This window comes from Pristis pectinata, chromosome 11 (assembly GCF_009764475.1).
Source record: "Pristis pectinata isolate sPriPec2 chromosome 11, sPriPec2.1.pri, whole genome shotgun sequence".
Taxonomy (NCBI): Eukaryota; Metazoa; Chordata; class Chondrichthyes; order Rhinopristiformes; family Pristidae; genus Pristis; species Pristis pectinata.
Window position 1 is genome coordinate 25900726 of NC_067415.1, and position 26453 is coordinate 25927178.

General features: G+C 41.8%; 4 non-coding genes across 4 annotated transcripts; all 4 read left to right on the forward strand.

Annotated features, from left to right (window-relative positions):
* Nucleotides 1-13765: 13765 nt before the first annotated feature.
* On the forward strand, nt 13766-13837 carry trnae-uuc (transfer RNA glutamic acid (anticodon UUC)). Its single transcript has one exon. It is a non-coding gene; the product is annotated as a tRNA-Glu (tRNA).
* Nucleotides 13838-14844: 1007 nt separating this feature from the next.
* trnae-uuc (transfer RNA glutamic acid (anticodon UUC)) lies at nt 14845-14916 on the forward strand. Its single transcript has one exon. It is a non-coding gene; the product is annotated as a tRNA-Glu (tRNA).
* Nucleotides 14917-20639: 5723 nt separating this feature from the next.
* trnan-guu (transfer RNA asparagine (anticodon GUU)) lies at nt 20640-20713 on the forward strand. The gene has a single exon. It is a non-coding gene; the product is annotated as a tRNA-Asn (tRNA).
* A 239-nt stretch (nt 20714-20952) lies between these two features.
* On the forward strand, nt 20953-21025 carry trnav-aac (transfer RNA valine (anticodon AAC)). Its single transcript has one exon. It is a non-coding gene; the product is annotated as a tRNA-Val (tRNA).
* Nucleotides 21026-26453: the final 5428 nt, after the last annotated feature.

Consider the following 26453-nt stretch of genomic DNA (forward strand, 5'->3'; position numbering starts at 1 on the left):
AATCAGACAAGGGAAACAGTAGTGCTGCTGGAGCTTGTTCTGCACAAAAAGGCTTCTAGGTGTTCTGTGTTTCTACAGAGACTCTCCTACAAAAGTACTTCATTGTCTGTAATGAAGTTACAGGTGTCACTTAGTTTGTCGCCACTCACCCTGCCGCCCTCCAATGCACCTGAACCTGTGGTCACTGTCAAGAATGTAAAATCAGTCTTCCGGAGAGTGACTCTGAGGAAAGCATCTGGCCTGGATGGTGTCCCTGGCCCTGTGCTCAGGTATTATGCTGATCAGCTGGTGGGGGTATTTCCAGACATATTTAACCTCTCCCAGCTTCAATCTGAGGTTCCTATTTGTTTTAAGAAGACCACTATTATCCCGGTACCTAAGAAAAACAAGATAACATGCCTTAATGACTACCGACCAGTGGCTCTGACATCCACTATCATGAAGTGCTTTGAGAGGCTGGTCATGGTATGTGTTAACTTTAGCCTCCCGGAAAACCTCGACCCACTGCAATTCGCCAACCACCAAAACAGGTCTACAGGGGACGCCAGCTCCCTGGCCCTACACTCATCTCTGGAGCATCTGGACAGTAAAGGCACCTAAGTTAGACTATTGTTTATTGACTACAGCTCCACCTTCAATATGATAATTCCAAGCAAACTCATCATCAAACTCTGAGACCTGGGAGTCAACACCTCCCTCTGCAACTGGATCCTTGACTTTCTGACCAACAGACTGCAATCAGTGAGGATAGGCAGCAATACCTCTGCCATGATTATTCTCAATGCTGGTGCCCCACAAGGCTGTGTCCTCAGCCCTCTACTCTACTCCCTATATACTCATGACTGCATGGTTAGATTCTGCTCTAACTCCATCTACAAGTTTGCACATGATACCACCGTAGTGGGCCGTATCTCAAATAACAATGAGTCAGAGTACAGGAAGGAGATAGAGATCTTAGTGACATGGTGTCATGACAACAACCTTTCCCTCAATGTCAGTAAAACAAAAGAACTGGTCATTGACTTCAGGAAAGGGGGCTGTGTACATGCACCTGTCTACATCAATGTTGTTGAGGTCAAGAGAGTTGATAGTTTCAAGTTCCTTGGAGTGAACATCACCAATAGCCTGTCCTGGTCCAACCATGTAGAGACCACAGCCAAGAAAACTCACCAGCACCTCTACTTCTTCAGGAGGCTAAAGAAATTTGGCATGTTCCCTTTGACACTCACCAACTTTTATCGATGCACCATAGAAAACATCCTATCTGGATGCATCACAGCTTGGTATGGCAACTGCTCTGCCCGGGACCGCAAGAAACTGCGGAGAGTTGTGGACACAGCCTAGCACATCACGGAAACCAGCCTCCCCTCCATGGACTCTTGTCTATACCTCTTGCTGCCTTGGTGAAGCAGCCAGCATAGTCAAAGACCCCACTCACCCGGATCATTCTCTCTTCACCCCCTCCCATCAGGCAGAAGATACAGGAGCCTGAGGGCACATACCACCAGACTCAAGGACAGCTTCTATCCCACTGTGATAAGACTACTGAACAGTTCCCTTATACAATAAGATGGACTCTTGACCTCACAATCTACCTTGTTATGACCTTGCACCTTATTGTCTACCTGCACTGCACTTCCTCTGTAGCTGTGACACTTTACTCTGTATTCTGTTATTGTTTTTACCCTGTATTACCTCAATGCACTGTGTAATGAATTGATCTGTACGAAAAGTATGCAAGACAAGTTTTTCACTGTACCTCAATACAAGTGACAATAATAAACCAATACCAATAATGTGCTTTTGGACAAACTGAGAGCTTGATACTGAATCTATTTCAATTCAAAATCAAAAAGACTGCAGATGCAGGAAACCTCAAAAAATGCTGGAAACACTCGACAGATCAGGCAGTGTCTGTGGAAAGAGAAACAATTAATGTTTCAGGTTCGAGACCCTTTGTCAGAAATGTCCTCTCTCCACAGTTGTTGTCTAACCTGCTGAATGTTTCCAGCATGTTCTGTGTCCATTCAATCCTCTTGATGCTTCAATTGTCTTACAAAGCTTCCATGTAAGAACCACACTGCTGTCCTTCTATGGCCTCTCAGATGGTATCCCAAGTTAGTCAAATGCCCATCTCTTTCTCTACTGGTCTCCTTGACATGATTAATTTTTGCTATGTTTCCATCTGGTGTTCAGCGCAAACATTTTCTGGGCATGACACGTGGGGCTGTTAGTCACACATGTCCAAACCCTCTCCATCTGCCCCTGCTCATTTGTGGACAATGGGCTTTGTGTTTGTTCTTTGAAGCAGTTGTTGGTTTGAGATTCTTCTTTGACAAAAGATTCCAAGAGCCTTTCTCAAGCACTTATTCTGAGTTTCTTGAAATGCTGAAATGTTATAACCTATCAGCACTTTGAACCACATAACAAGATTGTGAACTTTGTTGTTGAAGATCCTTAGCGTTTTCTTCATTTCCATTTGCTTTAATCTCCAATGTTCTTCAGCAGAATAAAGGAAAGGTTGGATTTGTGAATTCTTCACTGCTGTGCTCCTGTTGAGATTTGCTGTTGTACTTCTCAAGAAGATGAATTCACTCACTTCTTCTCTGACATTGTTGTTGATGGTAACAGGGTTTTTCATCATCATAGAGTCATACACCTTGGAAACAGTTCCTTTGGTCCAACTGGTCCATGTCGACCATCCAAGCTGGTCCCATTTTCCAGCATTTGGCCCATAAACTTCTAAATTTGTCCTATCCATGTACCTATCCAACTGTCTTTTATAAGTTGTTATTGTACTTGCCTCAACCACTTCCTCTAGCAGCTCATTTCACAAATACTGGTCTTTGTGTAAAAAAAAATTTGCCCCTCAAGTTCCTATTAAATCTTTCCCCTCTCACCTTAAACCTAACCTTCTTTGTGTCCTGATTAATTTCCATCAGATTTGTTTGCCTGTGGTCACTTCGAGCCCAAGCTTTGGAACAATCTTGTCAGTCGATCGACATTTGTGTCTTTCCTCAGGACTAATCAACAAGCTTCAAAACCTGGGCCTCTGTATCTTGCTCTGCAACTGAATCCTTGACTTCCTTATCAGAAGACCACGGTCAGTGCGGATCAGTAATAACATTTCCCCCTCGCTGACAATCAACACAGGTGCACCTCAAGGATGTGTGCTTAGCCCACTGCTCTACTCTCTCTACACTCACGACTGTGTAGCTAAGCACAGCTCAAACACCATCTATAAATTCACTGATGAGACCACTGTTGTTGGTAGAACCTCAGATGGCAACAAGGAGGTGTACAAGAGTGAGATAGATTGGCTGGTCACAACAACAACCTTGCACTCAGTGTCAGCAAGACCAAGGAATTGATTGTGGACTTCAGGAAGGGGAAGTTGGGAGAACACACACCAGTCCTCATTGAGGGGTCAGCAGTGGAAAGGGTGAGCAGCTTCAAGTTCCTGGGCATCAACATCTCAGAGGATCTATCCTGGGCCCAACACATTGATGCAGTCACAAAGGAGCCACACCATTGGCTCTACTTCATTGGGATGTTTGAGGAGATTTGGTATGTCACCAAAGACTCTAGCAAATTTCTACAGATGTACGGTGGAGAGCATTCTGACTGGTTGCATCACAGCCTGGTATGGAGGCTCTAAAGTGCAGGACCAAAAGAGGCTGCAGAGGGTTGTAGACTCAGCCAGCTCCATCACAGGCACAACCCTCCCCACCATCGAGGATTTCTTCAAGAGGCAGTGCCTCAAGAAGGCGGCATCCATCACTAAGGACGGTCACCATCCGGGACATGCCCTCTTCTCATTACTAGCATTGGGGAGGAGATACAGAAGCCTGAAGACCCACACTCAACCTTTTAGGAACAGCTTCTTCCCCTCCACCATCAGATTTCTGAACAGTCCATAAACCCATGAACACTACCCCATTATTCCTCTTTTGCACTATTTATTTATTTTTGAGACTGATAGTAATTTCCATGTCTTGCACTGTACAGCTGCCGCAAAATAACAAATTTCACAACATATATCAGTGATAATAAACCTGATTCTGATTCTGAATCAGAATCAGAAACACAAAGAAATACAACACAGGAAGTTTTTGCCACTCTTCAAAAGAGCGATCCCCAATTAGTCCTATACCCCAGCTCTCTCCCTAATGCCCTGGATTTATTTTGTTCTGGAAGTTTGTGACCAAATCTGTATTTTAAGAGAATCTAAGTTTTAAGGATAGTGCTAGAAAATGGCACTGAGGTAGAAGATCAGGCACGATCTTAATGAATGCAGACCACGCTTGAAGGGCCGGATGTTCTAGTCTTGCTCTTACATTAATCTGAAATCTCCTGATCTTGTCTCTGGTTCTTTTGTAAATACTTCAATCTGTATCCTCTGGTTACTGACCTTTCTGCCACTGTTCTTAAGAGAATTCAAGAATATCGTGATCAAAGTGTTATGGTCTTCTGAAAACCAGCATCACCTTTGAGGATTAGAAGACCAGTAGATTTCTAAAGTGTTAAAGTGATTTACTAAAAAAAAGATGAAAGATCATCAACCTGAAATATTAATTCTGTTTCTCCCTCCACAGGTGAGATCTGACTTGCTGAGTACTTGCAGCATATTTTGTAAAAAGGAGTTTTTCCCTTTAAGGAATTACTGGAAATGACCTCTCTGATGATGAGCTTTTAAACTAGGCCAACCACCTTGTCCTCTTTGGAGATTTTTGCAGTGATCATTTATTCACATTTAGCAGAATATTTAACCTTTTAATAAGAAAAGAATTTTCTTCAATTTCATCGGTGACATGATAACTTTCATCTCATTGTGAGTAAGGCAAAAAAAGGAAGTGAATAACTGTCCACACAAATTCTATTTGTGAATAAAAAAAAGTTCTATGAACAATTAAAATATATTTCCACCTCATCCTTTCCTTAACATTATGGCTTAGATGTGAGAAATTTAATGTTGAGTATAATTCTAATGTTGAGTATAGCTGCAGGCTGTGTGAAGTTTTAGTCTCATTTCTCAGTTTTGCCTATCAAAGAAATTTCTAATCACGAACTTGAAGACACCAAAATTTGTTTGGATCATACTTATTACAGAAAAAGGACTGAAAAGCACAAAACAGTGGTGCTGAATGGAGGAAATGTCTTTAGGATTTGCAGCATTTGCACAGTTAGCTTTGTATTTGATAGGATCTTGTGTGGTTACTCGAGTCTTGCCCCTCCAGTATGACCACTGTCTCAGGCTGTTAGCAGATGAGTGAAAAAGGGAAGTTGTTTCCAAAGGGTGCTTTCAACATCTAAACTCAACATTATTCTGAGTTTGGCCGATTATTACAGGAATTCTGTAAATGTTTTGCACATATGCCAGATCACGTAATGCATTGTAATCGATGAGCATTTTTTTAATAGCTTTGCAGCTACTTGCCTCTTATCAGTTCCTACAATAAATAAAATAAACGACCAGACTGTCAGTAACGAGGGGAGGTTCTGCTACATTAAAGTACTGTCTTTTTATTTCAAAATATACTTTATTACAAACAAAATCTAAAATACATAAATACAGAATGTTCAAGTCAACATTTTCGTAACAAGTAATGTTGGTGCAAGACTTGACTCATAATCAATTATCATCTATTTACAAACTTAAAGTAAATAGCTCATGGGGTTTCAACACAAATTTTAACTCATTTGTGTGCAATGGCAGGAGGGCCTTGAACTTTGGCCCTTTCCTACAGAACACCTTTTTAGAAAAGTACATTTTTTTTTACTAATTTCCAATGCTCACAACAATTCTAGATTCAAATGTGATACTTGCACTCATAGATCATACAGCATGGAAACAGGCTTTTCAGCCCAACTCACCCACGCCAACCAAGGTTCCTTCCTGAGCTACTCCCATTTGCCTGCATTTGAACCTATCCCAGTGTCCTTTAAATGCTGCAATTGCACCCACCTCTACCACTTCCTCTGGCAGCTTGTTCCATATACCCACCACACTTTATGTGAAAAACGTAGCCCTCAGGTCCCCTTTAATCTTTTCCTTCTCACCTTAAGCCTATGCCCTCTAGTTTTAGACTCCTGTACCATGGGAAAAAAACTGCGACCATTCACCTTATCTGTGCCCTCATGATTTTATAACTCTCTATCGGTCACCCCTCAGCCTCCTTCGCTCCAGGGAAAACAGTCCCAGCCTGTCCAGTCCTGGATCACTCCAACCTCTGTGATGCCCATCTGTTCCAGTGCAAAGACATAAAATTACTTTAAATTACAAAATAAATAAATGGTGCAAAAGAAAGGAACAATGATGTAGTGTTCATGGGTTCATGGTCCATTCAGAAACCTGATGGCGGAGGGGAAGAAGCTGGTCCTGAATCGTTGAGTGTGGGTCTTCAGGCTCCTGTACCTTCTCCTCGATGGTAGTAAAGAGAAAAGGGCATGTCCTGGATAGTGAGGGTCCTTAGTGATGGATGCCACTGTCTTGAGGCACTGCCTCTTGAAGATGTCCTTGATGGTGGGGAGGGTTGTGCGTGTGATGGAGCTGGCTGAGTCTACAACCCTCTGCAGCCTCTTGCTCATTGGAGTCTCTTGTGCATTGGAGCCTCCATACTAGGCAGTGATGTCCATCATACTCCTATAGAAATTTGCAAGAGTCCTTGTTGATATACCAAATCTCCTCAAACTCCTAACGAAGTAGAGCCACTGGTGTGCCTTCTTCATGATTGCATCAATCTGTTGGGCCCAGGACAGATTGTTAGAGATGTTAACACCCAGGGACTTGAAGCTGCTCACCCTTTCCACCGCTGACCCCTCAATGAGAACTGGTGTGTGTTCTCTTGACTTCCCCGTCCTGAAGTCCACAATCAATTCCTTGGTCTTGATGGCGTTGAGTGCGAGGTTGTTGTTGCGACCGCCAATGTCATCACCATGTGAGACTTTACCAATAGAAACAACAACAAATGGATAACCTCAGCTGCATCCATTTCAGTCTTCTCTTTTCCTATGGGGACTAAGTGGATCCTTGGGAGCCACACTGCATCACATAACACCTGTTTACCTGACACTACAGACGCTGATTCACTTCTACATTTGATCACACTGTGCACTTTCAGAGTTCCTGTGACAGCCTGGTCAGTGCATACACATGACACCCTCCCCTCAGCTGCAGCCAGAGAAAAGCAGTGCAAGAGGTGATGATGGGACAGTTGTCCCTCGTGGTGTTGTAATGGACAAACTTCACCTTTACTCAGGCACTGTACTCCTACCCACATGCATCAGGCCCTGGACAACATTCAAGTTCGGGCTGATAAACGGTAGCAAACTATAATCACACTATGTAAGTGCAAAGTTATGACCACCTTCATGTTCAACAGCATTACCATCAGTGAATCCTTTTCATCTACATCCTGGGAGTTAATTTTGCATGGGAATGTACTGGAGCAGATAGTTAAATACTCAGACTACGAGATTACCTCAGAGGCTGGGCATTCTGTGGGGTTGGACTCAGTTCCTAACTCAGCAAAGCCTTTCTACTATCCACAAGGCTTGCCTTGAGTTCGAGGAGAAACGCAGGTCTAACAACACTCAAAAAGCTTGCTATTATTTAGGTTGAAGCAGCTCTCTTAATTGACACCCCATCCATCACTCTGAATGTTCCCTCCCACTGCCATAGGTGAAGCCAGGACTGCAGTGTTTGCCATCTGCACAAAGCATTGTAGCAAATTGGCAAGGCTTCTTCGATGGTGCCTCAGTTACAGGATTGCTACCACCTACAAGAACAAGGGCAGCAATCACATGAGAACACCAATGCCTGGAGGATTGCCTACAACTCACACACCATCCTAACTTGGAAAGTTCCTTTCTTGTATCTAAGTCAACATTCTGAAACTCCCTACCAAATAACACCGTGGAGGAATCTTTGCACTCTAGAGGTTTAAGAAGATGGCTCCCCACTTTTAACCTTTAAATATCAGAGTTGGTAAGTGGATTTAGACTCCCTCCCTCCCCTTCATTCCCCTCTTTCTCTGTGCCCCACTCACGCTTTCTCTCTCTTTATGTCTGTCTCTCTAGCTCTTGATCTCCCTCTCTTTCCACACATGTCTTGCTCTCCAACAGATCACAATGCAGAAAGAGTTACATGAAGGAGTCCAGTATGCTTGGTTTCCCGTTGAAGCATTTCCTAAAATTACATCCTGTACTTTCTAGAGGGCAGAAGCAGCAGTGGAGACAAGCACCAAGATCTTGGTTGGTGGCGAGAAGTGCCCTACCTGTTGGTTCATTCATGTGTTGGTGAAGCCCCATTCTGCCCTCATACCCACTGGATTGGAAACGAGACCATCATCCATTTCCTAGCATGGAACTTTGCCAAGAAGGTCTGGGGAGAGATGCAGGGGTACATGTTGATCCCAACACCTGCATAAATGAGATTCTGTGTTGTACGGGCAGTATACAGAGACACAAACAGAAGCAAAATTCAAGTGCTGCTGCAGAACCATCAGTTCAGTGAAAGACACCTTCTGGTTTGCCTGAAACTCACTCATCTTCCAGTACAAGGTATCGTCCATGATCAAGTGCCACAAACTGGCACATGTTGAGCTGTGGGTCACAGTGAAGCAGGGTGCAGCCACTGCAAGGAGGATGGGTTAATATATGACCTCCTGCCATTGCACACAGGAACCTTTGTTAAAACCTCATGATCCGTTTGCTGAAGGGTTTTATGTTAATTACTTATGTCATGCAAACATTAAATAATTGGAATAGCACATGCAATAAATGTATTGACTTGACACATTTGAATTTTTAATGCATAAATTATATTTTTGAACGTAAAAAAAAGAGGGTAGGAGAGAACAGAGTCTGAAGATTTATTGTGTTTGGGGAAGGTGCCCTTTGATCTGCCTCAAACCTGCTCATCTTCCAGTACAAGGAGATGTCCACTAGTGAATTTTGCAGACTACAATATTCCAAAGTCCAAATCTAATGCTGAGGGTTGCATAGAATTTTGGTGCAGTTGGCACAAAGGTAGCCAGGATGTGGGGGTAAAGGCTATCGTTTAAGTCCCTTCAGTCATTTCACATTGATGGGCTAGAACTGATTAAAAAAAAACCCTCAGGCTGTTACTCAAGTAATGAATGTAAAAGGAAAATTTAAGTCATGTTCTCAATATAAATAGAATGGTATGACTTGTACTGAGACTGGTGACATTTTAATGTACTGCATATATATTTGCAAATTCTATGAATAAAGTACTTTTTTTTCAAAATAGCTATGTGGTATCCAAAATAAAATTTGATTGCTCAATATGTATCCATAGTGTGTGCAGTATGACTTAGAACACAAGAGCATAGGAGCAGGAGGAGGCCACTCAGCCCCTCAAGTCTGCCTTGCCATTCAGTATAACCATGGCTAATCTCAGGTGGCCTCAACTCCTCTTCTGTGACAGTTCCCCGTAACCCTCAATTCTTCAATCTTTCAAATATTTATCTATCTCAAATATACCTAATGATTTGATCTTCACCATCCAAAGGGGCAGAGAATTCCAGAGACTCACTACCTTCTGAGAGAAGAAATTTCTACGCACCTCCATTTTAAATGACCAACCCCTTATTTTGTAGCTGTGTCCCCTTGTTTGTGACTGTCCCACCTGTGGAAACATCTCAAGATCTACCCTGTCAAGCCCCCTTAGGATCTTACACATTTGAATAAGGTCACTGCTCTTTCTTCTGGACTCCAAGGAATACAGACCCAAACTGTCTACACTTTCTTGACAGGTCAACCCTCTCATCCCTAGAATTAGCCTGATGAATCTCCTTTGGACTGTGGCTTGTATGAACTGCATAGATATGTATCTTTCTATGGAAATATTTTCCAAGAAGTATTTTTGGAAATATAACAGCAGGTTCACTTCCAAATTCCTCTTCCAGTCTTGCAATATCATAGTGAGGAAGTGTGCCATTCCTTCATCATTGGTACTGGAACCCACTACCTAACAGTCTATAGGGGTCACTTTCATTATACAGATTGCAACCATTCATGCAGAAGGAATGCCACTCACTTCTCCAGGAAAACTAGGCATTTGTAATAAATGCCTGCATCCAGGAAATGAATAGATTTTTAAAACTAAAGCCATTTGTAGTTTATACAATAAGGAAAATGCATGTAGGTTGGTTACTAATGTTCTTTCAAGTATTAGATGCAGGAAGTACAAAAGTATCTTATCTCAACCACATAGCTGCAATTGAAGCATGAGTAAGATTTAATCATATTTTCAACGCTAACTGAAAATGCTGTTTCCTCTCTTTGCAGAACTTGTTTATTTTCAGATAATTCTCTTCCTCAGGTTTTTTGCATTGAAATACATGGAAAGTTGTAATCATGACTGAAATGCATATCCTTGCGCAATCATTCTGAATATTGACTCAATACAGGATAAGTGAGATAAGTATACATAGGTACAATGGGTGTGGCCTGTTTCTTTGCTGTATGACTCTGACTCTGTTCCCGCACAAAATAATTATTCACATCTTCCAATCTATCTTACTGCTACCAGAATGACTGTAGTACGTTAAGTTGGGCATTAGCACACTCTTTACCAAATATGAGTCTGTGCAATACAATTCCTTTCAGGAATTTAATTGCACTTCATAGTATTGATAAACTTTAAATGGCAATTATATAAATGCATTTTCTTGTAGTAAGACTCAGGTGCCTGACTGAATGTTAGCAGGTTCAGTGCATGATCTATCAATTAATATGAACAGAAAGGAAATCATAGCAAACTATTTCCAATGGCTGAAAGTTTGATAACCTAAACACCATTGATTTAAATTGATTCACAGAAGCATCTGAAGTTAGATTAGGAAAAATCATTTTTATAGAATGAATGGTTAAGATTTGGAATGTACTATTTGAAATGTTGATAAATAAAGATTCAATAACAGCCTTCAAAAGTAAAGTGGATAAATAATTGAAGGGGGAGAATGTTGCTAGGGTGTGGGGAAACAACAAGGCATTGGGACTGACAGGATTGCTGTGCACCCTCAAAGGGCTGAAAGGCTCCTTTTTATGGTTCTATCATTCTAGCATCTATTGCTGGAATTCTTAATAAGAACATTAGAAATGGGAGCAGGTGTAGATTATAAGATCCATAAACCTGCTCTGCCATTCAATAGGATCATGGCTGATCTGATCTTATCTAGCTTCCTAGCTGTTCTCCAAGACCTTAGACTCCCTTCTCATCCAAAACTCTATCACAACCTCAAATATTTTTAATGACTCAGCCTCCATTGTTTACTGGGAAGGAGAATTTCATGGATTCACGTCCCTCTGAAGGAAGACACAGTCATTCCACAGACACCCTGAATGGGTGACCCTTTTCTCGGAAATTATACCCCTAGTTCCAGATTCCCTCACATTACAACAACATCTACCATTTCAAAGTCCCTCCAAATCTTTTATGTTTCAACAAGATCACCTCTCATTTTTCTAAACTCCAAAAACCATAGGCCCAAACTGTTCAATGTTCCCTCATAAGGCAACCTTTTCATCCCAGGAATCATCCCCGTTAACCTTCTCTGATCTGTCAGCAATCAAGCAAATTCCCCCTTAAAGAGGAGACTGAGACTGTAAGCAGCACTCCAGGTATAATCCCACCATTGCCTTTCATAGTTGCAACAAGACTTCTCCACTTTTATATTCCATCCTCTCTGCAACAAAGCCCAACATTATATTTGCTTTGATGTTTGCTTCTAGTAAATAACATACGCTTCCAATGGGCAATTCACTACTCCCTGAGTGAACATTGGTAAATTAGTCTTTCAATTCAACCTAAATTTGAAAACAAAAAAATCCATTACAAAGTTAGATTGTATTTCATTAACTCATCAAAATTACAATTAATAGATAAAATGCATTCAGAGCAAACTTCTCAGAAGCCTAAAATCAGTGAAAACTGTGCGATAATAGCTACTCAATGGAAGGATCAATTTATAGTTTCATAGAATTTATACCTTTGAAAATGGAACTTTGCATGAGTTAGTCTTTCTGTAATTAGCTAACACTAAACCTTATTTCTGTCAATTGACAATAGGTACAGTCTTGTTTTACACAATCTGGGGAGAGGATAGAGGCTTGGAGTAGGAAGAAAGCATGGGACAAAGATAAAATTGTGTTGCCATTTTCAGGAAGCAATGGACTTGCAACACCTCGCATTCATCTGGATTAAACTCCATCTGCCATTTCTCTTCCTACATTTCCAACTGGTCTATATCCTGCTGAATCTTTTGACAACCTTCCTCACTGTCCACAACTCAACCAATTTTCATGTTGTCTGCAAACTTACCAATCAGCCCACCTACATTTTTGTATATATATATATATATTTATATATTTATATATATAGCTAGCAGAGTGGTCAGATTAGAATATATAGTATTGTCCCTTTCTTGAAAGATAAGATTAAGAATTGACATCAAATTGACATGGATTGACATGGATTTCAGCAAGGCGTTTGATAGGGTACCCCATACGAGGCTTATGGAGAAGGTGAGGAGACATGGGATCCAAGGGGACATTGCAGTGTGGATCCAGAACTGGCTGGCCCACAGAAGGCAAAGAGTGGTTGTTGAGGGGTCGTATTCTGAGTGGAGGTCGGTGACCAGTGGTGTACCTCAGGGATCTGTACTGGAACCCTTACTATTTGTGATTTTTATAAATGACCTGGATAGGGAAGTGGAGGGGTGGGTTAGTAAGTTTGCGGATGACCCGAAGTTTGGGAGTGCTGTGGATAGTTTGGAGGGCTGTCAGAGGTTACAGAGGGACATAGATAGGATGCAGATTTGGGCTGAGAAGTGGCAGATGCAGTTCAACCCAGATAAGTGTGAAGTGGTTCATTTTGGTAGGTCAAATATGTTGGCAGAATATAGTCGTTAATGGTAGGGCTCTTGGCAGTGTGGAGGATCAGAGGGATCTTGGGGTCCGAGTCCATAGGACACTCAAAGCAGCTGCACAGGTTGACTCTGTGGTTAAGGAGGCATATGGTGTATTGTCCTTCATCAATCGGGGAATTGAACTTAGGAGCCGTGAGGTATTGTTGCAGCTATATAGGTCCCTGGTCAGACCCCACTTGGAATACTGTGCTCAGTTCTGGTCGGCTCACTACAGGAAAGATGTGGAAGCCATAGAGAGGGTGCAGAGGAGATTTACAAGGATGCTGCCTGGGATGCGGAGCATGCCTTATGAAAGCAGGTTGAGGGAACCCGGTCTTTTCTCCTTGGAGAGACGGAGGATGAGGGGGGACCTGATAGAGGTGTATAAGATGATGAGAGGTATTGATAGGGTAGATAGTCAGAGGCTTTTCCCCAGAGCTGAATTGATGGCCACAAGGGGCCATAGGTTTAAGGTGCTGGGGAGTAGATATAGAGGCGATGTCAGGGGTAAGTTTTTTACTCAGAGAGTGGTGAGTGTGTGGAGTGGGCTGCCGGAAATTGTGGTGGAGGCTGATAGGTTAGGGTCTTTCAAGAGACTGTTAGATAGGTGTATGGAGCTGAGTAAAATAGAGGGCTATGGGTAAGCCTAGTAATTTCTAGGGTAGGGACATGTTTGGCACAGCTTTGTGGGCTGAAGGGCCTGAATTGTGCTGTAATTGCTCTATGTTCTATGATCTAAAAATATACTTCTAAATAAAAACGAGATTTTTGAAAGAGACATACTCTTCTTAAGGTTGATTAACATGTTTTGTACAGCGAAATTCAACACCTCCCATATGGTCTAGCGGTTAGGATTCCTGGTTTTCACCCAGGCGGCCCGGGTTCGACTCCCGGTATGGGAAGCGGCTCTTTTATTAAGTTTGCTTTCTATTTAAGTTTTATTTAATATTTTTATTGACTTTTATTCACTGACTCTATTGATGAGTAAGTGCCTCTTGATAGCAGCGTTGATGACAATCATTGTTAATGATTAGATTTGTACTGCATTATGTGGACAGGAAATATCTTCACAATATGCCCTTCTGTCTGATTGATGCCATTGCTGAAGTTATGTATTTATTATTTTAGACTGTGAACATCGCTGGTAAAGCTAGCATGTATTAATTGCCCTTGAGAAGGTGGTGCTGAGCCACCTTCTTAAACTACTATAATTTTTGTTGATGAAGGTACTCCCACGATGATATTGGCTGGGAAGTTCCAGGATTTAGACCATATGGGAGGGACTGGGATTTAGATGCCTAGGATTGTCCATGAGTTGGAGGGAAACCTCCCGTGGTCGTGTTCCCATTCGCCTACTAGCCTTGTCCATCTTTGCCTTAGTGGTTACAGGTGTGGGAGGTGCTTTCTGAGTAGCCTGGGCAATTAATTGCAGTGCGTTTTATAGATGGTAAATACAGCAGCCATGGAGTGCTAGTGAGGGAGGAAGGTAGAATAAGGTGTCGATTCAGTTTGGCTAGAGTCATAACTAGTGTTGGAGCACATGTTTTCTACCCTACAGCCAGGTAAAGTTGGGGCCCAAAAACTTTCCTGTAGCTGGTACAGACACAAACTTCTTATTAACAAATGGAACGATTTGAATTAGCTGAAGTCTGGCTTCTGTGATGGTGTGATCCTTGGGAGAAGACAATGATGGATCATTACCTTTGCATTTCTGACTGAAGATGGTGGTAAATGTTTCAGTTGTGCTTTTTTCACTATCATGTTAGACCCCAATCTGTGTACACACCAATTCAGATGTACAAAACTGTTCAACTTGCATCAAAAAACAAAATCATATTAAAATACAAATCAAACTGAGAAACCATAATACACGTTATTAACATATTTTGTACATTGTCTTACATCAATCTCCCATATGGTCTAGCGGTTAGGATTCCTGGTTTTCACCCAGGCGGCCCGGGTTCGACTCCCGGTATGGGAATTGAAACTTTTCTGAAATTAACTTTTGTTTTGTTGAAATTTTATTAATTTTTTATTTTTTTCTTCCAGTGCACCACTTAAGTACACGTAGCGGCAGTCCTTATTTGTTCTATTGAAATTAAATTTAACAATGTAATCTTAATTCAATGGCTGGTGCAACTCAGCAGCAGTTTTCACGTTAGACCAGGAGGGACCACTGCAGCGTGAATCGTTCAGAACTGTGATGTAACCCGTGCGATCGCCCGCCAAAGCGTTGTATTGTTTTGGAAAGGGAAGTACAAATAATGGCAATGTTCTGTACATTTGTCCTCATTCTGTAGTGGATTTGGTTCACAATTTAAGGCGGCTCTACATTTAATATATTTAATGGAGACTTTCTGGTGGTTCCTCCGTGCATTGTTTATAAAGGCGGAATATTGTTTTGCTGTGGTTTCGTGTTTTAATTCGGGCACTCTGTATCTTGTTTCTGGGTGCAATATATTTAACACAGACACGAAAGTAGCAAGCTTAACGGAGTTACGATTCTGTAATTCCGAGTGCAGTTATGATGATGCCTCTAACGCGCCTTCGTTTAGCTTGTTAATTGCGGTTTGTGATTAAACCTTACAGCGCTCTCACCAGGCAGTACCTCGAATATTCACCTAATTTTATCACAAACAAAAATATGCCCAGAAAAAAAAACTTTAAAATGCCGGCCACACTTCAGAGATGGATAGATTCCCGGGCATAAGGGAGTCGAGGAATTTGGGGACGGTGCAGGGAAACGGAGCTGAGTTGAAAGATTTTGATGAATGGTGAGCAGGTTCCAGGGGCCGGAGGGACCCCTCCTGCTCCTAATTCTCTTATGTTTCTGATGAATTAACCGACAAGCATGAATGTTTATATCATGTGGTGCGAGGATACGCTGGGTTTATTAATTTAAGAAAGCACAAAGTGGGGGGGGGGGGGGGGGGGGGGGGTGTTGGCCAAGAGAAACATGCAACTCTTAGCAGTGGGAACACACAAAAACTGAAAATGCTGCAAACACTCAGCAGGTCAAACAGCATCTGTGAAAAGAGACATGTTTCAGGTGAAAGACCCTTTGTCAGAACTGGGAGAGAAGGAAAACATGTTAATTTTAAATTGCACGGGGAGAGATGGATGGGACAAAATTGATATCTCTGATAGGATGAGGCCAGGTTTGCCCTGAGGATAAGTTGTGGAGGTCACCAGATCTGTGAATTAATGGGGCAGGGAAAGAGTGAAAAAATGATCAAAAGCTATGAAGTGAGACCGAGAATACAAATAAAGGAACATAGAGATTGTGAAATGCAGGGCTGGGGATAATTTACAACCTTTCACATTCCTTTGTTTGTATTCTTACTCTCTAACTCAGCCTTTGCTCACTTCCTCTTTATCTAAATGCTCCTATTAACTCATCAACCAGATGACCTCTTCAGCTTAACCCCACAGCAACCTGGCCTCATCCTATCAGGGATATCCCCTTCGTCTGATCCATCCCATCCCATCCCTCCTCTGCAATTAAAAACTAAGTTGTTTTCTCTCTTTCCCAGTTCTAATGGTTATTGACCCGAAACATTAACTCTGTTTCTCTTTCACCAAATGCTGCCTGACCTGCTGAATGTTCCAGAATGTTGTTTTTATAGCAGAATTTCAGCATTTAAAAAAAAATTCATTAGAATTTTAACAAATGTTGCATTAAGATAAGGAATTAAAGTAAACTGAAGGAATTTATGAGATATTTATGGGACGTACAACTATGCCTTATTCTACACATAAAGATCATTCAATTTATCTTCCTGCAGTTTACCATTTTCCTGCTTACTGACAAACACAGAGCCAATTTTTGTATCAACTGCGAAGTTTTTTATCATGCCCCCTGCATTTTGGTCTAAATTGTTAGAATATTACAACAAGTTGATTCTGTGGAACTAGGCTGGTTGCCGCTTCCAGTCACAAAAACACCATTACACCAACCAAAGAGACAGAAGAGATTGTAGATGCTGGAATCTGGAGCAACGAAGAACCCGCTGGAGGAACTCAGCAGGTTGAAGAATCTGTCGGGGGGGAAGGAATTGTTGATGTTTCAGTTCGAAACCCTGCATCAGGGTTAGGGACTCTTGACGCAGGGTCTCTAACCCAAACATTGACAATTCTTACCTCCCCCCCCCCACCCCCCTCCCAGATGCTGCTTGACCCACTGAGTTCCTCCAGCAGATTGTTTACTGCATCAACTATTACACTTTCTTTCTGTCCACTGAGCTAATCTTGGATTCTCTTTGTCAATCACTCTTGGATCCCATGGGCTTTTAGTATTCTGACTAGTATGCCATACAGGATCTTGTCAAAAACCCTAATAGAATCCAAACAGATTGCTTCATCAACCCTTCTTGTCTCCTTGAAAAATTCAGTCTTTTGGACACAACATTCCCATAGCAAATTCATGCCTTAGAATGAACACACAAGAGACTGCAGATGCTGGGAACTGGAGCAAAAACAAACTGCTGAAGGAACTCAATGGATCAAGCAGCTTCCATGAAGTTATAAGGAAAGTCGACATTTTGGGTCGAGACCCAGCATCATGATTGAGAGTGTAAAGGGGAGATAGCCAGTATAAAGAGGTGGGGGGGGGGGGTGCGCGAGGCAGGCTTTTGAATACTGGAGTTGGTTTATTATTGTTACATGTACCGAGGTATGGTGAAAAACTTGTCTTTCATACCATTCATACAGATCATTTCATTACACAGTGCATTGAGGTAGTACAGGGTAAAACAATAACAGAATAAAGTGTAACAGCTACAGAGAAACTGCAGTGCAGGTAGACAATAAGGTGCAAGGTCATAACGAGGTAGACTGTGAGGTCAAGAGTCCATCTTATTATAATAGAGGATGGTTCAATAGTCTTATAAAAGCAGGATAGAAGCTGTCCATGAGCCTGGTTGTATGTGCTTTCAGGCTTTTGTATCTTCTGCCCAATGAGAGAGGGGAGAAGAGAGAATTTCTAGGGTGGGTGGGGTCTTTGATTATGTTAGCTGCTTTACTGAGACAGTGAGAAATATATACAGGGTCCATAGAGGGCAGGCTGATTTCCGTGATGTGTTAAGCTGTGTCCACAACTCTCTGCAGTTTCTTGCAGTCACAGGCAGAACAGTTGCCATACCAAGCCATAATGCATCTGGATAGGATGCTTTCTATGGTGCATTGATAAAAATTGGTGAGGGTTGACGGGGACATGCCAAATTTCTTTAGCCTCCTGAGGAAGTAGAGGCGCTGGTGAGCTTTCTTGGCCGTGACGTCTACGTGGTTGGACCAGGACAGGCTGTTGGTGATGTTTACTCCTAGGAACATGAAGCTCTCAACCCCCTCAACCTCTTCTTCCATAATGATAGCTTCAAGCATTTTCCCAACTACAGACATTAAGCTGACTAGCCTATAGTTACCTGCCTTTTGCCTACATCCTTTTTTAAACAGTGGTGTGACATTTGCTGTCTTCCAATCTGCCGGGACCTGCCCAGAGTCCAGAGAATTTTGGTAAATTATCACAAATGCCTCTACTATAACTTCCACCATTTCTTTCAGTACCCTGGGATGCATCCTATCAGGACCAGGGGACCTGTATATCTTTAGACCCACTAGTTTGCTCAGGGTTACCTCTTTAGTGCTAGCAATTGTATCGAGGTCCTCACTTCCCATTACATACAGAACATCGCTCTTTGGCATTTTAGACATGCCCTCCACCGCGAAGACCAACACAAAATAGTTGTCCAAAGCCTTGGCCATCTTCACATTATCCAGTATTAATTCCCCATTCACATCTTCCAAGGGACCTACGTTCATTTTAGCCACCCTTTTCTGCTTTACATAATTATTAGAACTTACCACCTGTTTTTATATTTTGTGCTAGTTTACTTTCATAATCTATCTTCCCTTTCCTTATTGTTTGCTTAATGGTTCTTTATTGCTTTTTAAAGTTTTCCCAATCCTCCAGTTTTCCACTACTCTTTGCAACTTTGTTTGCATGAGCTTTTAGCTTGATGCCTTCCTTTATCTCCTTAGTTATTCCAAGGCTGGCTCTCCCCACCCTTACTGTCCTTGCTTTTAACTGGAATATACTTTTGGTGAGCATCGTGAAAAAATCTCCGAAATTCTTCCATTGTTCCTCAACTGTCCCTCAACACAGCCTGTTTTCCCAGTTTACGCTTGCCAACTCTTCCCTTATCCCGTTGTAGTCTCCCTTATTTAGGCATAATACACTTTGATTTTACTTGACAATTTTTTTCCCTCATACCTTTTCTTTCCTAATTTCCTTTCTAATGTTACTTTGGCACTTTCTGTATTCAGCTCATAGGCTGGAGTATCCTACAGTGGATGATGCATCTCATGACCTCCCAAAGTCTTTTCATCTTCTACATGGCATAAGCGAGGAGCATGACGGAATACTGTTCTAGTGCCCGCATGAGTGCAGCATCAACAACACTCAAGAAACTCAACACCATTCAGGACAAAGCTGCGCACTTGATTGACACAAACATGAACTCTCATTTCACCCATCACTGGTCCACCATGGCTGCAGTGTTTACTGTCTATAAAATGCACTGTAATTATTTGCCTAGGCTATTTTCGCAGCACGTCCCCAACCATCAAGGCCACTGGAACCCCACTGCGTACAAGAACCCCTCCACGTTGCATGATCTGGAAATATATTGAGATCTTAAATGGATCTAAATCCTGGAGCTGCCTTCCTAACAACATTGTGGAATCCCTTCAACATTTTAAAAAGCTGGCTCACCAACACTTTCTCAAGAATAATTGAGAGCAACATACAAAAAGCTGGAAGAGCTCAGCAGGTCAGGCAGCATCCGTGGAGGGAAATGTACAGTCGACGTTTCTGGTCGAGACCCTTCATCAGGACTGCAAAGATAATTAGGGCATCAAATGCTGGCCTTTCCTGCAACAGACACATCTCCAATAAATGAGAGGACTTTAGAGTCGTGTAAGTATGTTTAGCAATTCTTTCTAACTAGTCAGTATGGCTTTTGTTCCAATATTCCTTCCACTGCATTTACACGTAAACATTCTCCCACTGGCATCAGGCCGCTGATCTTATCTTTCCCCTTAAGATAATTAAATTCCTGAGTCGAGGCAGACCTCTTAGGATACAACTCTGCGATTCCCAGGAAGTACCAATTGTCTCCAAAGTAAAAACACTTTTTGATGAATAACGGTGATGCAGAACTGGATTCCAGCGCGAACCACTCAATGACTTGTTAACACCATTGACTAGAGAAGGTATAGACCCCACCTGACGAGGTTGTCTCCAGTCTTTTACCCACCTGATTGCAAACTTGCCCGGCTGTCTTTATCCATTAGCTGTAAGTCGCTTCCACCCTGCCCAGCTGAGTGTTGACCCTCAATTACCCCACTGGTTCTGAGTCCCATTCTCCCAAATGAACGTGGGTTGAGGAAGTAAGTTACTGCATTGGATCCAGAGCTCGGTTGTTTACAGGGATTGAGGGCCAGTTTATTGCAGCAGTCGGAAAGGCAGGTTATTGCAGTATTTGCACAGCGAGGTTACTCATAGAAATTAGATCGTCAGATAATTGGTGCGGCTGCACAGTTAGGTTATTTCTAGGGAAACCGGAATCTTATTATTTATAACAAAACAAATGGACCAATCACAACGTCTTATCCTAGTCAGTTCTCTTTCTGATTCCGTTGATCACTGTCTCTGTGGCGCAATCGGTTAGCGCGTTCGGCTGTTAACCGAAAGGTTGGTGGTTCGAGCCCACCCAGGGACGTCCAAGAATTTTCTTTACTGAAATTAGCATTAAGTTTGGTGTTTTGGTGAATGCGAAGAATGCTAGAAGGGGACGTGTTCATAAATCTTGGAGTGAACTCTGATACTTCCAGCGCAGCATAATGCTGCTATCGTAGCGTGGAATCGGTTTCAGTATCGGGACAAAAATTATTACATTAAAAGTCAGTGGTGTGTTCAATTCTGCATTAGGAGGGAACAGCAGGGGCTTTGGCCAAGCCTGTTTCCGTAGTGTAGTGGTTATCACGTTCGCCTAACACGCGAAAGGTCCCCGGTTCGAAACCGGGCGGAAACACTTTTAACCCGTGAAATATTTCTTGGGTTTTTCTTTGGGGGTCTATCCTTCCGGAGGACAAATTTGTTTTTAAGTTACACATAAACCAGAAAAAAATTTCATTCCTTGTCTGATTAAACTAATAAATGCCAAGGCAACTTAATAACACTAAAACTGCAACTTATGTTGAGGTACTGTACTGTTCTCCAGTATAGCTTGAGTGACGATCGCTGGTAACAAAGTTTTAGAAACGGCCATCTATGCACTGCTGATTAAACATGTTTTCAATCGTCGAAAAATGAATTAAAATTCATGGGCAATTTAAATGATATATTTCAACAATGTCAATTAAAATTAATCAGTCCTTTAAAGGAAGACATTAGACTGCATACACTGGAAAAAATCAGAAAGTGCTGGAAACACCCAGCAGCTCAGTCAGGAGACACAAGAGATTTCGCAGATGCTGGAAATCTGGAGCAACACACAAAATGCTGGGGGAACTCAACGGGTCAGGCAGCATCTATGGAGGGAAATGAACAGTCGATGTTTTGGGCCGAGACTCTTCATCAGGACTGGAAAGAGAGAGGGCAGAAGCCGGAATAAAAGGGTGGGGGGAGGGGCACAAGCAGGTGGGGGGACAGGTAAATCCAGGTGAGGTGGGGAAGGTCAGTAGATTGGGGGGGGGGCGCATGGGAGTGGGAATGATGTGAGAAGGTGGGAGGTGATTGTTGGAAGAGGCAAAAGGCAGAAGAAGATGGAATCTGATAGGAGTGGACAGTAGACCATGGAATAAAAGGAGGGAGGTGGGGAACCAGAGGGATAAGGGAAAACAAAAGGGGGGAGGGAGGATCAGGGGGGTGTGGTTACCAGAAGTTAGAGAAATCGTTGTTGATGCCGTCAGGTTGGAGAACACGAGGTATTGTTCCTCTAGTCTGCACCTGGCCTCAACTTGGCAGTAGAGTCAGCCGTGGACAGACATGTCAGTGTGGGAATGGGAAGTGGAATTAAAATGGCTGGCAGATCAGTCAGCATCTGTGGAAAGAGGAACATTTCAGGTTAATGTTTCAGGTTGAAGGCCATTCTGACAGCCAAATTTTACTTTTTACTTCCCCACTAATTCTTTGTAATCAGCCCAGTTCTTGCTAATATGTACAACCTGTTCTAAGTATATTAAAGGCAAGAGGGCAACCAGGGTTAAGAGCAAAGTCCATTAGGGACCAAGGGGCAATTTGTGCATGAAGCACAGGACATAGGCGAGGTCTTCAATTGTTGCTTCTCATCTGTACTCACTAAGGAGTGCATTGTAATTAGAGAATTCAGGGCAGGGCTGGTGAAATCCAGGAACAGGTTATCATTAAAAAGCAGGTATTAGATCAGAGTAAAGATGGATAATTCCCCAGGGTCTAATGGGATGGATCTCTGGCTGCTAAGGGAGCAAGGGAAAGAGATTGCTGGGGCCCTGGCAGAGATTTTTAAATCTTTGGTTACCACCTGTGAAGCTGCAGGTGAGGTAGCAGATGATGGGAGGACAGTGAATGGTAGGGCCCTGGGTGTGCTGAGGAACAGACGGACCTTTACGTACAAGGATCCCTAAAGGCAGCGGCATAGATAGAGAAGGTTTTGAAGAAGGTACATGAGATATTTGCCTTTATTAGCCAGGGCACAGAATATAAGAACAGAGAAGATATGGTGCAACTTTAGAACACATTGGTTAGGTGACAGCAGGAGTAACGTATGTAGTTCAAGTCACCACACAATGGGAAAGATGTGAGTGCATTCGAGAGGGTGCAGAGGAGATCGACCAGGATGTTGAGGATTGTTATTCTGTACACAGATAACTTTTGCAGTATTTCAGTTTTGAGGTGAGATTGGATGGGCTGGGTTTGTTTTCCATACAGCAGCAGAGGTAGAGGGGGATCTGAGAGCAATATACAAAGTTATGAGTGAAACAGGAACATTTTCCCCATAGCAAAGTTGTCTAAAATCAAGGTGCACAGATTTAGGGCAAGGGATCTTCAGAGGAATTTTTTCTCCCAAAGGGTGGTTGGCATCTGGAACACACTGCCTGAGGGGGCAATAGTGGCAATACTCTCACAACATTTAGGTATTTAGTTGAGCAGTAGAATCCCCAAGGCACAGAAGGCTATGGAGCAAGTGCTGGTAAATGGGATTAGTATAGATGGGTACAAGATAAGTTGACATGGGTGGGCATAGTGGACTGGGGTGTGTTTCTGTGCCATGTTTCTGTGCCATAAACAGCTTTGTTTTGCTTCACATTCCTCTGTAAATCTTTTATCATCCTTAAAGGGAGCCAAGTGTTCTGCTACCCGTTTGCTTATCTACTTTTGGTTCTAGTTTACATGGACCAGATCCATTATTATCCCTTTGAAATTGATCTTCCTTTAATTATTTTTTTTACATTGGATTGTTCCTTCTTTAACTGCCTAAACCTCGTGATATTATGATCAATATCTCCTAAAATTTCCTCTTTCAAACTTGGTGCACTTGACTGTCCTCATTCCATAGAATCAAATCTAGCAATATCTCCTTCCTTGTCAGACAAGAAATGTATTGCTCTAGAAAATTATCCTGGATAATTTTTAGAAACTCTTCACCCATTAATACTATCAAGCTGGCTCAATTGATCCACATTCCCATTCTTAGTCCAAGCCCTGTGATTACTTCCCCTTCAAGTATTCATCCAGTTTTGCTTTTTGAATGTTACTGTTGAATCTACTGTCACCATCTTTCTATGGATTGCATTTCGAATCAAATCAGTTGACTGTGTATGGATCATGGTCCTTCATGTTGCTATTTCTTTAAAAACTCCATAACTTTCAGTGATCAGCTCTTCTGTCACTGGAAACTGATTATCAAAATCTTTATGAATTTGAACACCACTCTTTGAATCTGCTCAGCTCTACTATGAACTTCAGCTTCTCAAGTCTCTCACAAAGGTGAAATCTCTTATCCCTGGAACACTTTGGGTCATATTCTCACTCCTTTACTGGGGGGAAAAAACAATTGATTTAAATTATCTTCAGTTTTGCCACCCCATCTTAACAAAATTTGCTGGTGGAAATTGGTAAGTATATTACAGTTTAGGAACAGTTAAAAGTTTTATTAAAAGCCTCTCATGAGTAACTAGTGGAAATGAGTCAGAGGCGAAAGAGGAAGACAAATAACACAAAGGAAAGTTGAACACAAAATGGCATATCAGAAAACAAGGTTAATTATGTAAAGGAAGATTGAGAGTTTGATTTAAATTATGTTAATGGAAATCATTACAAAGAACATACAATACTTAAGGGCAGGGTGGTCCTCTGGCCCCTCAAGACAGCTCTGGCATTAAGATCATGGCTTAAGATCATAAGTGTGGTCTAACTAAGGTTCTATAAGAGTTTAACATCGAGTCTACAGCACCAGATAGCCAAGAAAAAAAAATTGCAGATGCAGAAAATCTGAATTAACATTACAGATGATACATTAGCAACATATTACACAAAGAAGCTTAATCTCATCTTCCCCAATATTTCACCCCATCAGCGACATTCATTTTGTTCCACCCTTTAGGAATGAATCCTTTTGACTGGTTTGCTTTTCATAGGCAGATGTATAATTCTCATGGGAAATCTACATTTTTGAACATAGTAAATTGTGACTGGCTACTTTTCTTTAATTTCCACTACAAATTCATAACTTTATCTACATCTTTAATTCTATAAGATCTTTATCAATATTTTAAACAAAATAAATATATTTGGAACAATCCAGTGCAAACTATTTTAAATTATAGTTTATGGTTGCTACTGTTTCAAATAAATGAGCTTTCACAAGTTCTTGATTCACAAGGGACTGTGTGCAGGATAACTCTGTACGTGAGTGAAGTTCAGAGAGTCAGCGTAGATCTGTACCAAAGCAGAAATGCTGAAGAACTCAACCAGTCAAGTAGCATCCATGGAAAGAGAAACAGAAGAGTCCCTGACCGAGTTCTTCCAGCATTTCTGTTCTGGTTTCAGATTCCAGCATCTGTAGTCTTAATTATTTTCCAGCATTGATCTGTCTTGGCCTTACTCCATTTCACAGGTATCAAACTTTTAATTAGTTCCCGTCTTAACTATGACAGCTCCACTTTCACTCATGAATTTCACACTTTATCTCTGCTACTCCAGGAAGTGGTGATACATAATTATGGTTTGTTATTGGTCCTCTGATGCCCATAATTAAGTGGGTAAAATCTGGAGATGACAAGGATGTTGACAGCACTGGAGGGCTTGAGTTTATAAGAAGATTGGATAGGCCGGGACTGGTTTCACTGGAGCGTAGGTGCTGATGTGTACAGAAAGTGAATGGTCAGTCATTTTACCCTCCCGGAGTAGGGGAGTCTAAAAATAGATGGGATGGATTTAAGGCAAGAAGGGAAAGGTTTAAAAGATGTCTGAGGGGGCAAGTTTTTCCTCACAAAGGTTGGTAGAGACAGGTACAATTAAAATGTTTTTTTAAGCTTAGACAGGTATATGGATAGGAAAGGTTTAGAGGGCTATGGGTCAAACACATGCAAATGGGATTAACTTAGGCATCTTGGTCTGAGTGGATGAGTTGGGCCATAGGGTCTGTTTCCATGCTGTATCACTCTACAAATGAGAGAACTGCATGTTGGTTTCCAGGAGGTCTGAGGTTCTGTCTTCTCAAATTGGTTGCAATAATCTCATATCATTTGTCAATGGAATTAAAGGAACAATAGTGGCAAATGCATATGAAATTGACTTAGGGACATGAATAAAAGCTGTGATGAATTTTTTTAGGCTACATGAAGATATATTGATAAGCATTGTTGATTTGGACTTTAAAATTTTTTTAAAAATTTTATTTACAGCGTGGTAACAGGCCCTTCTGGCCCAACGAGTCCGCACCGCCCATTTTTTTTAAAACCCAAATTAACCTACCCGTACGTCTTTGGAATGTGGGAGGAAACCCACGCAGGCACAGGAGAACATACAAACTCCTTACAGACAGCGACAGGAATTGAACCCCGATCGCTGGCGCTGTAATAGCGTCACGCTAACCGCTACGCTACCTGGATGTACAGGACACCATTGGTCTTTCATACTCAATGTCTTACAGCAAAAGGCTAGCACGTCAACTCCTTTTGAAACAACAGATTGGTTCCCCCTTCATTTTTCCTTCAGTACTGTTCCACAATTGGTTTTCCATCATTTTGTAATGAAAGACTTTCAAGCAGCATTATTGACATGTAAATTATTAGATTAACAATATTAGGTTATATTACTTCAATAAGAGGTAAAGCAATTGGAATGAGTTTGTTGTTTATCAGTATGCCCATTTTATTTTAGTTATTGTACTTTCAATAAGAAAGTTAACAGAACTGGCAAGTTTCATTGTCAGAGAAACATCAAAAGCAATTTTAGTGGAAGATTGAACTATTTTG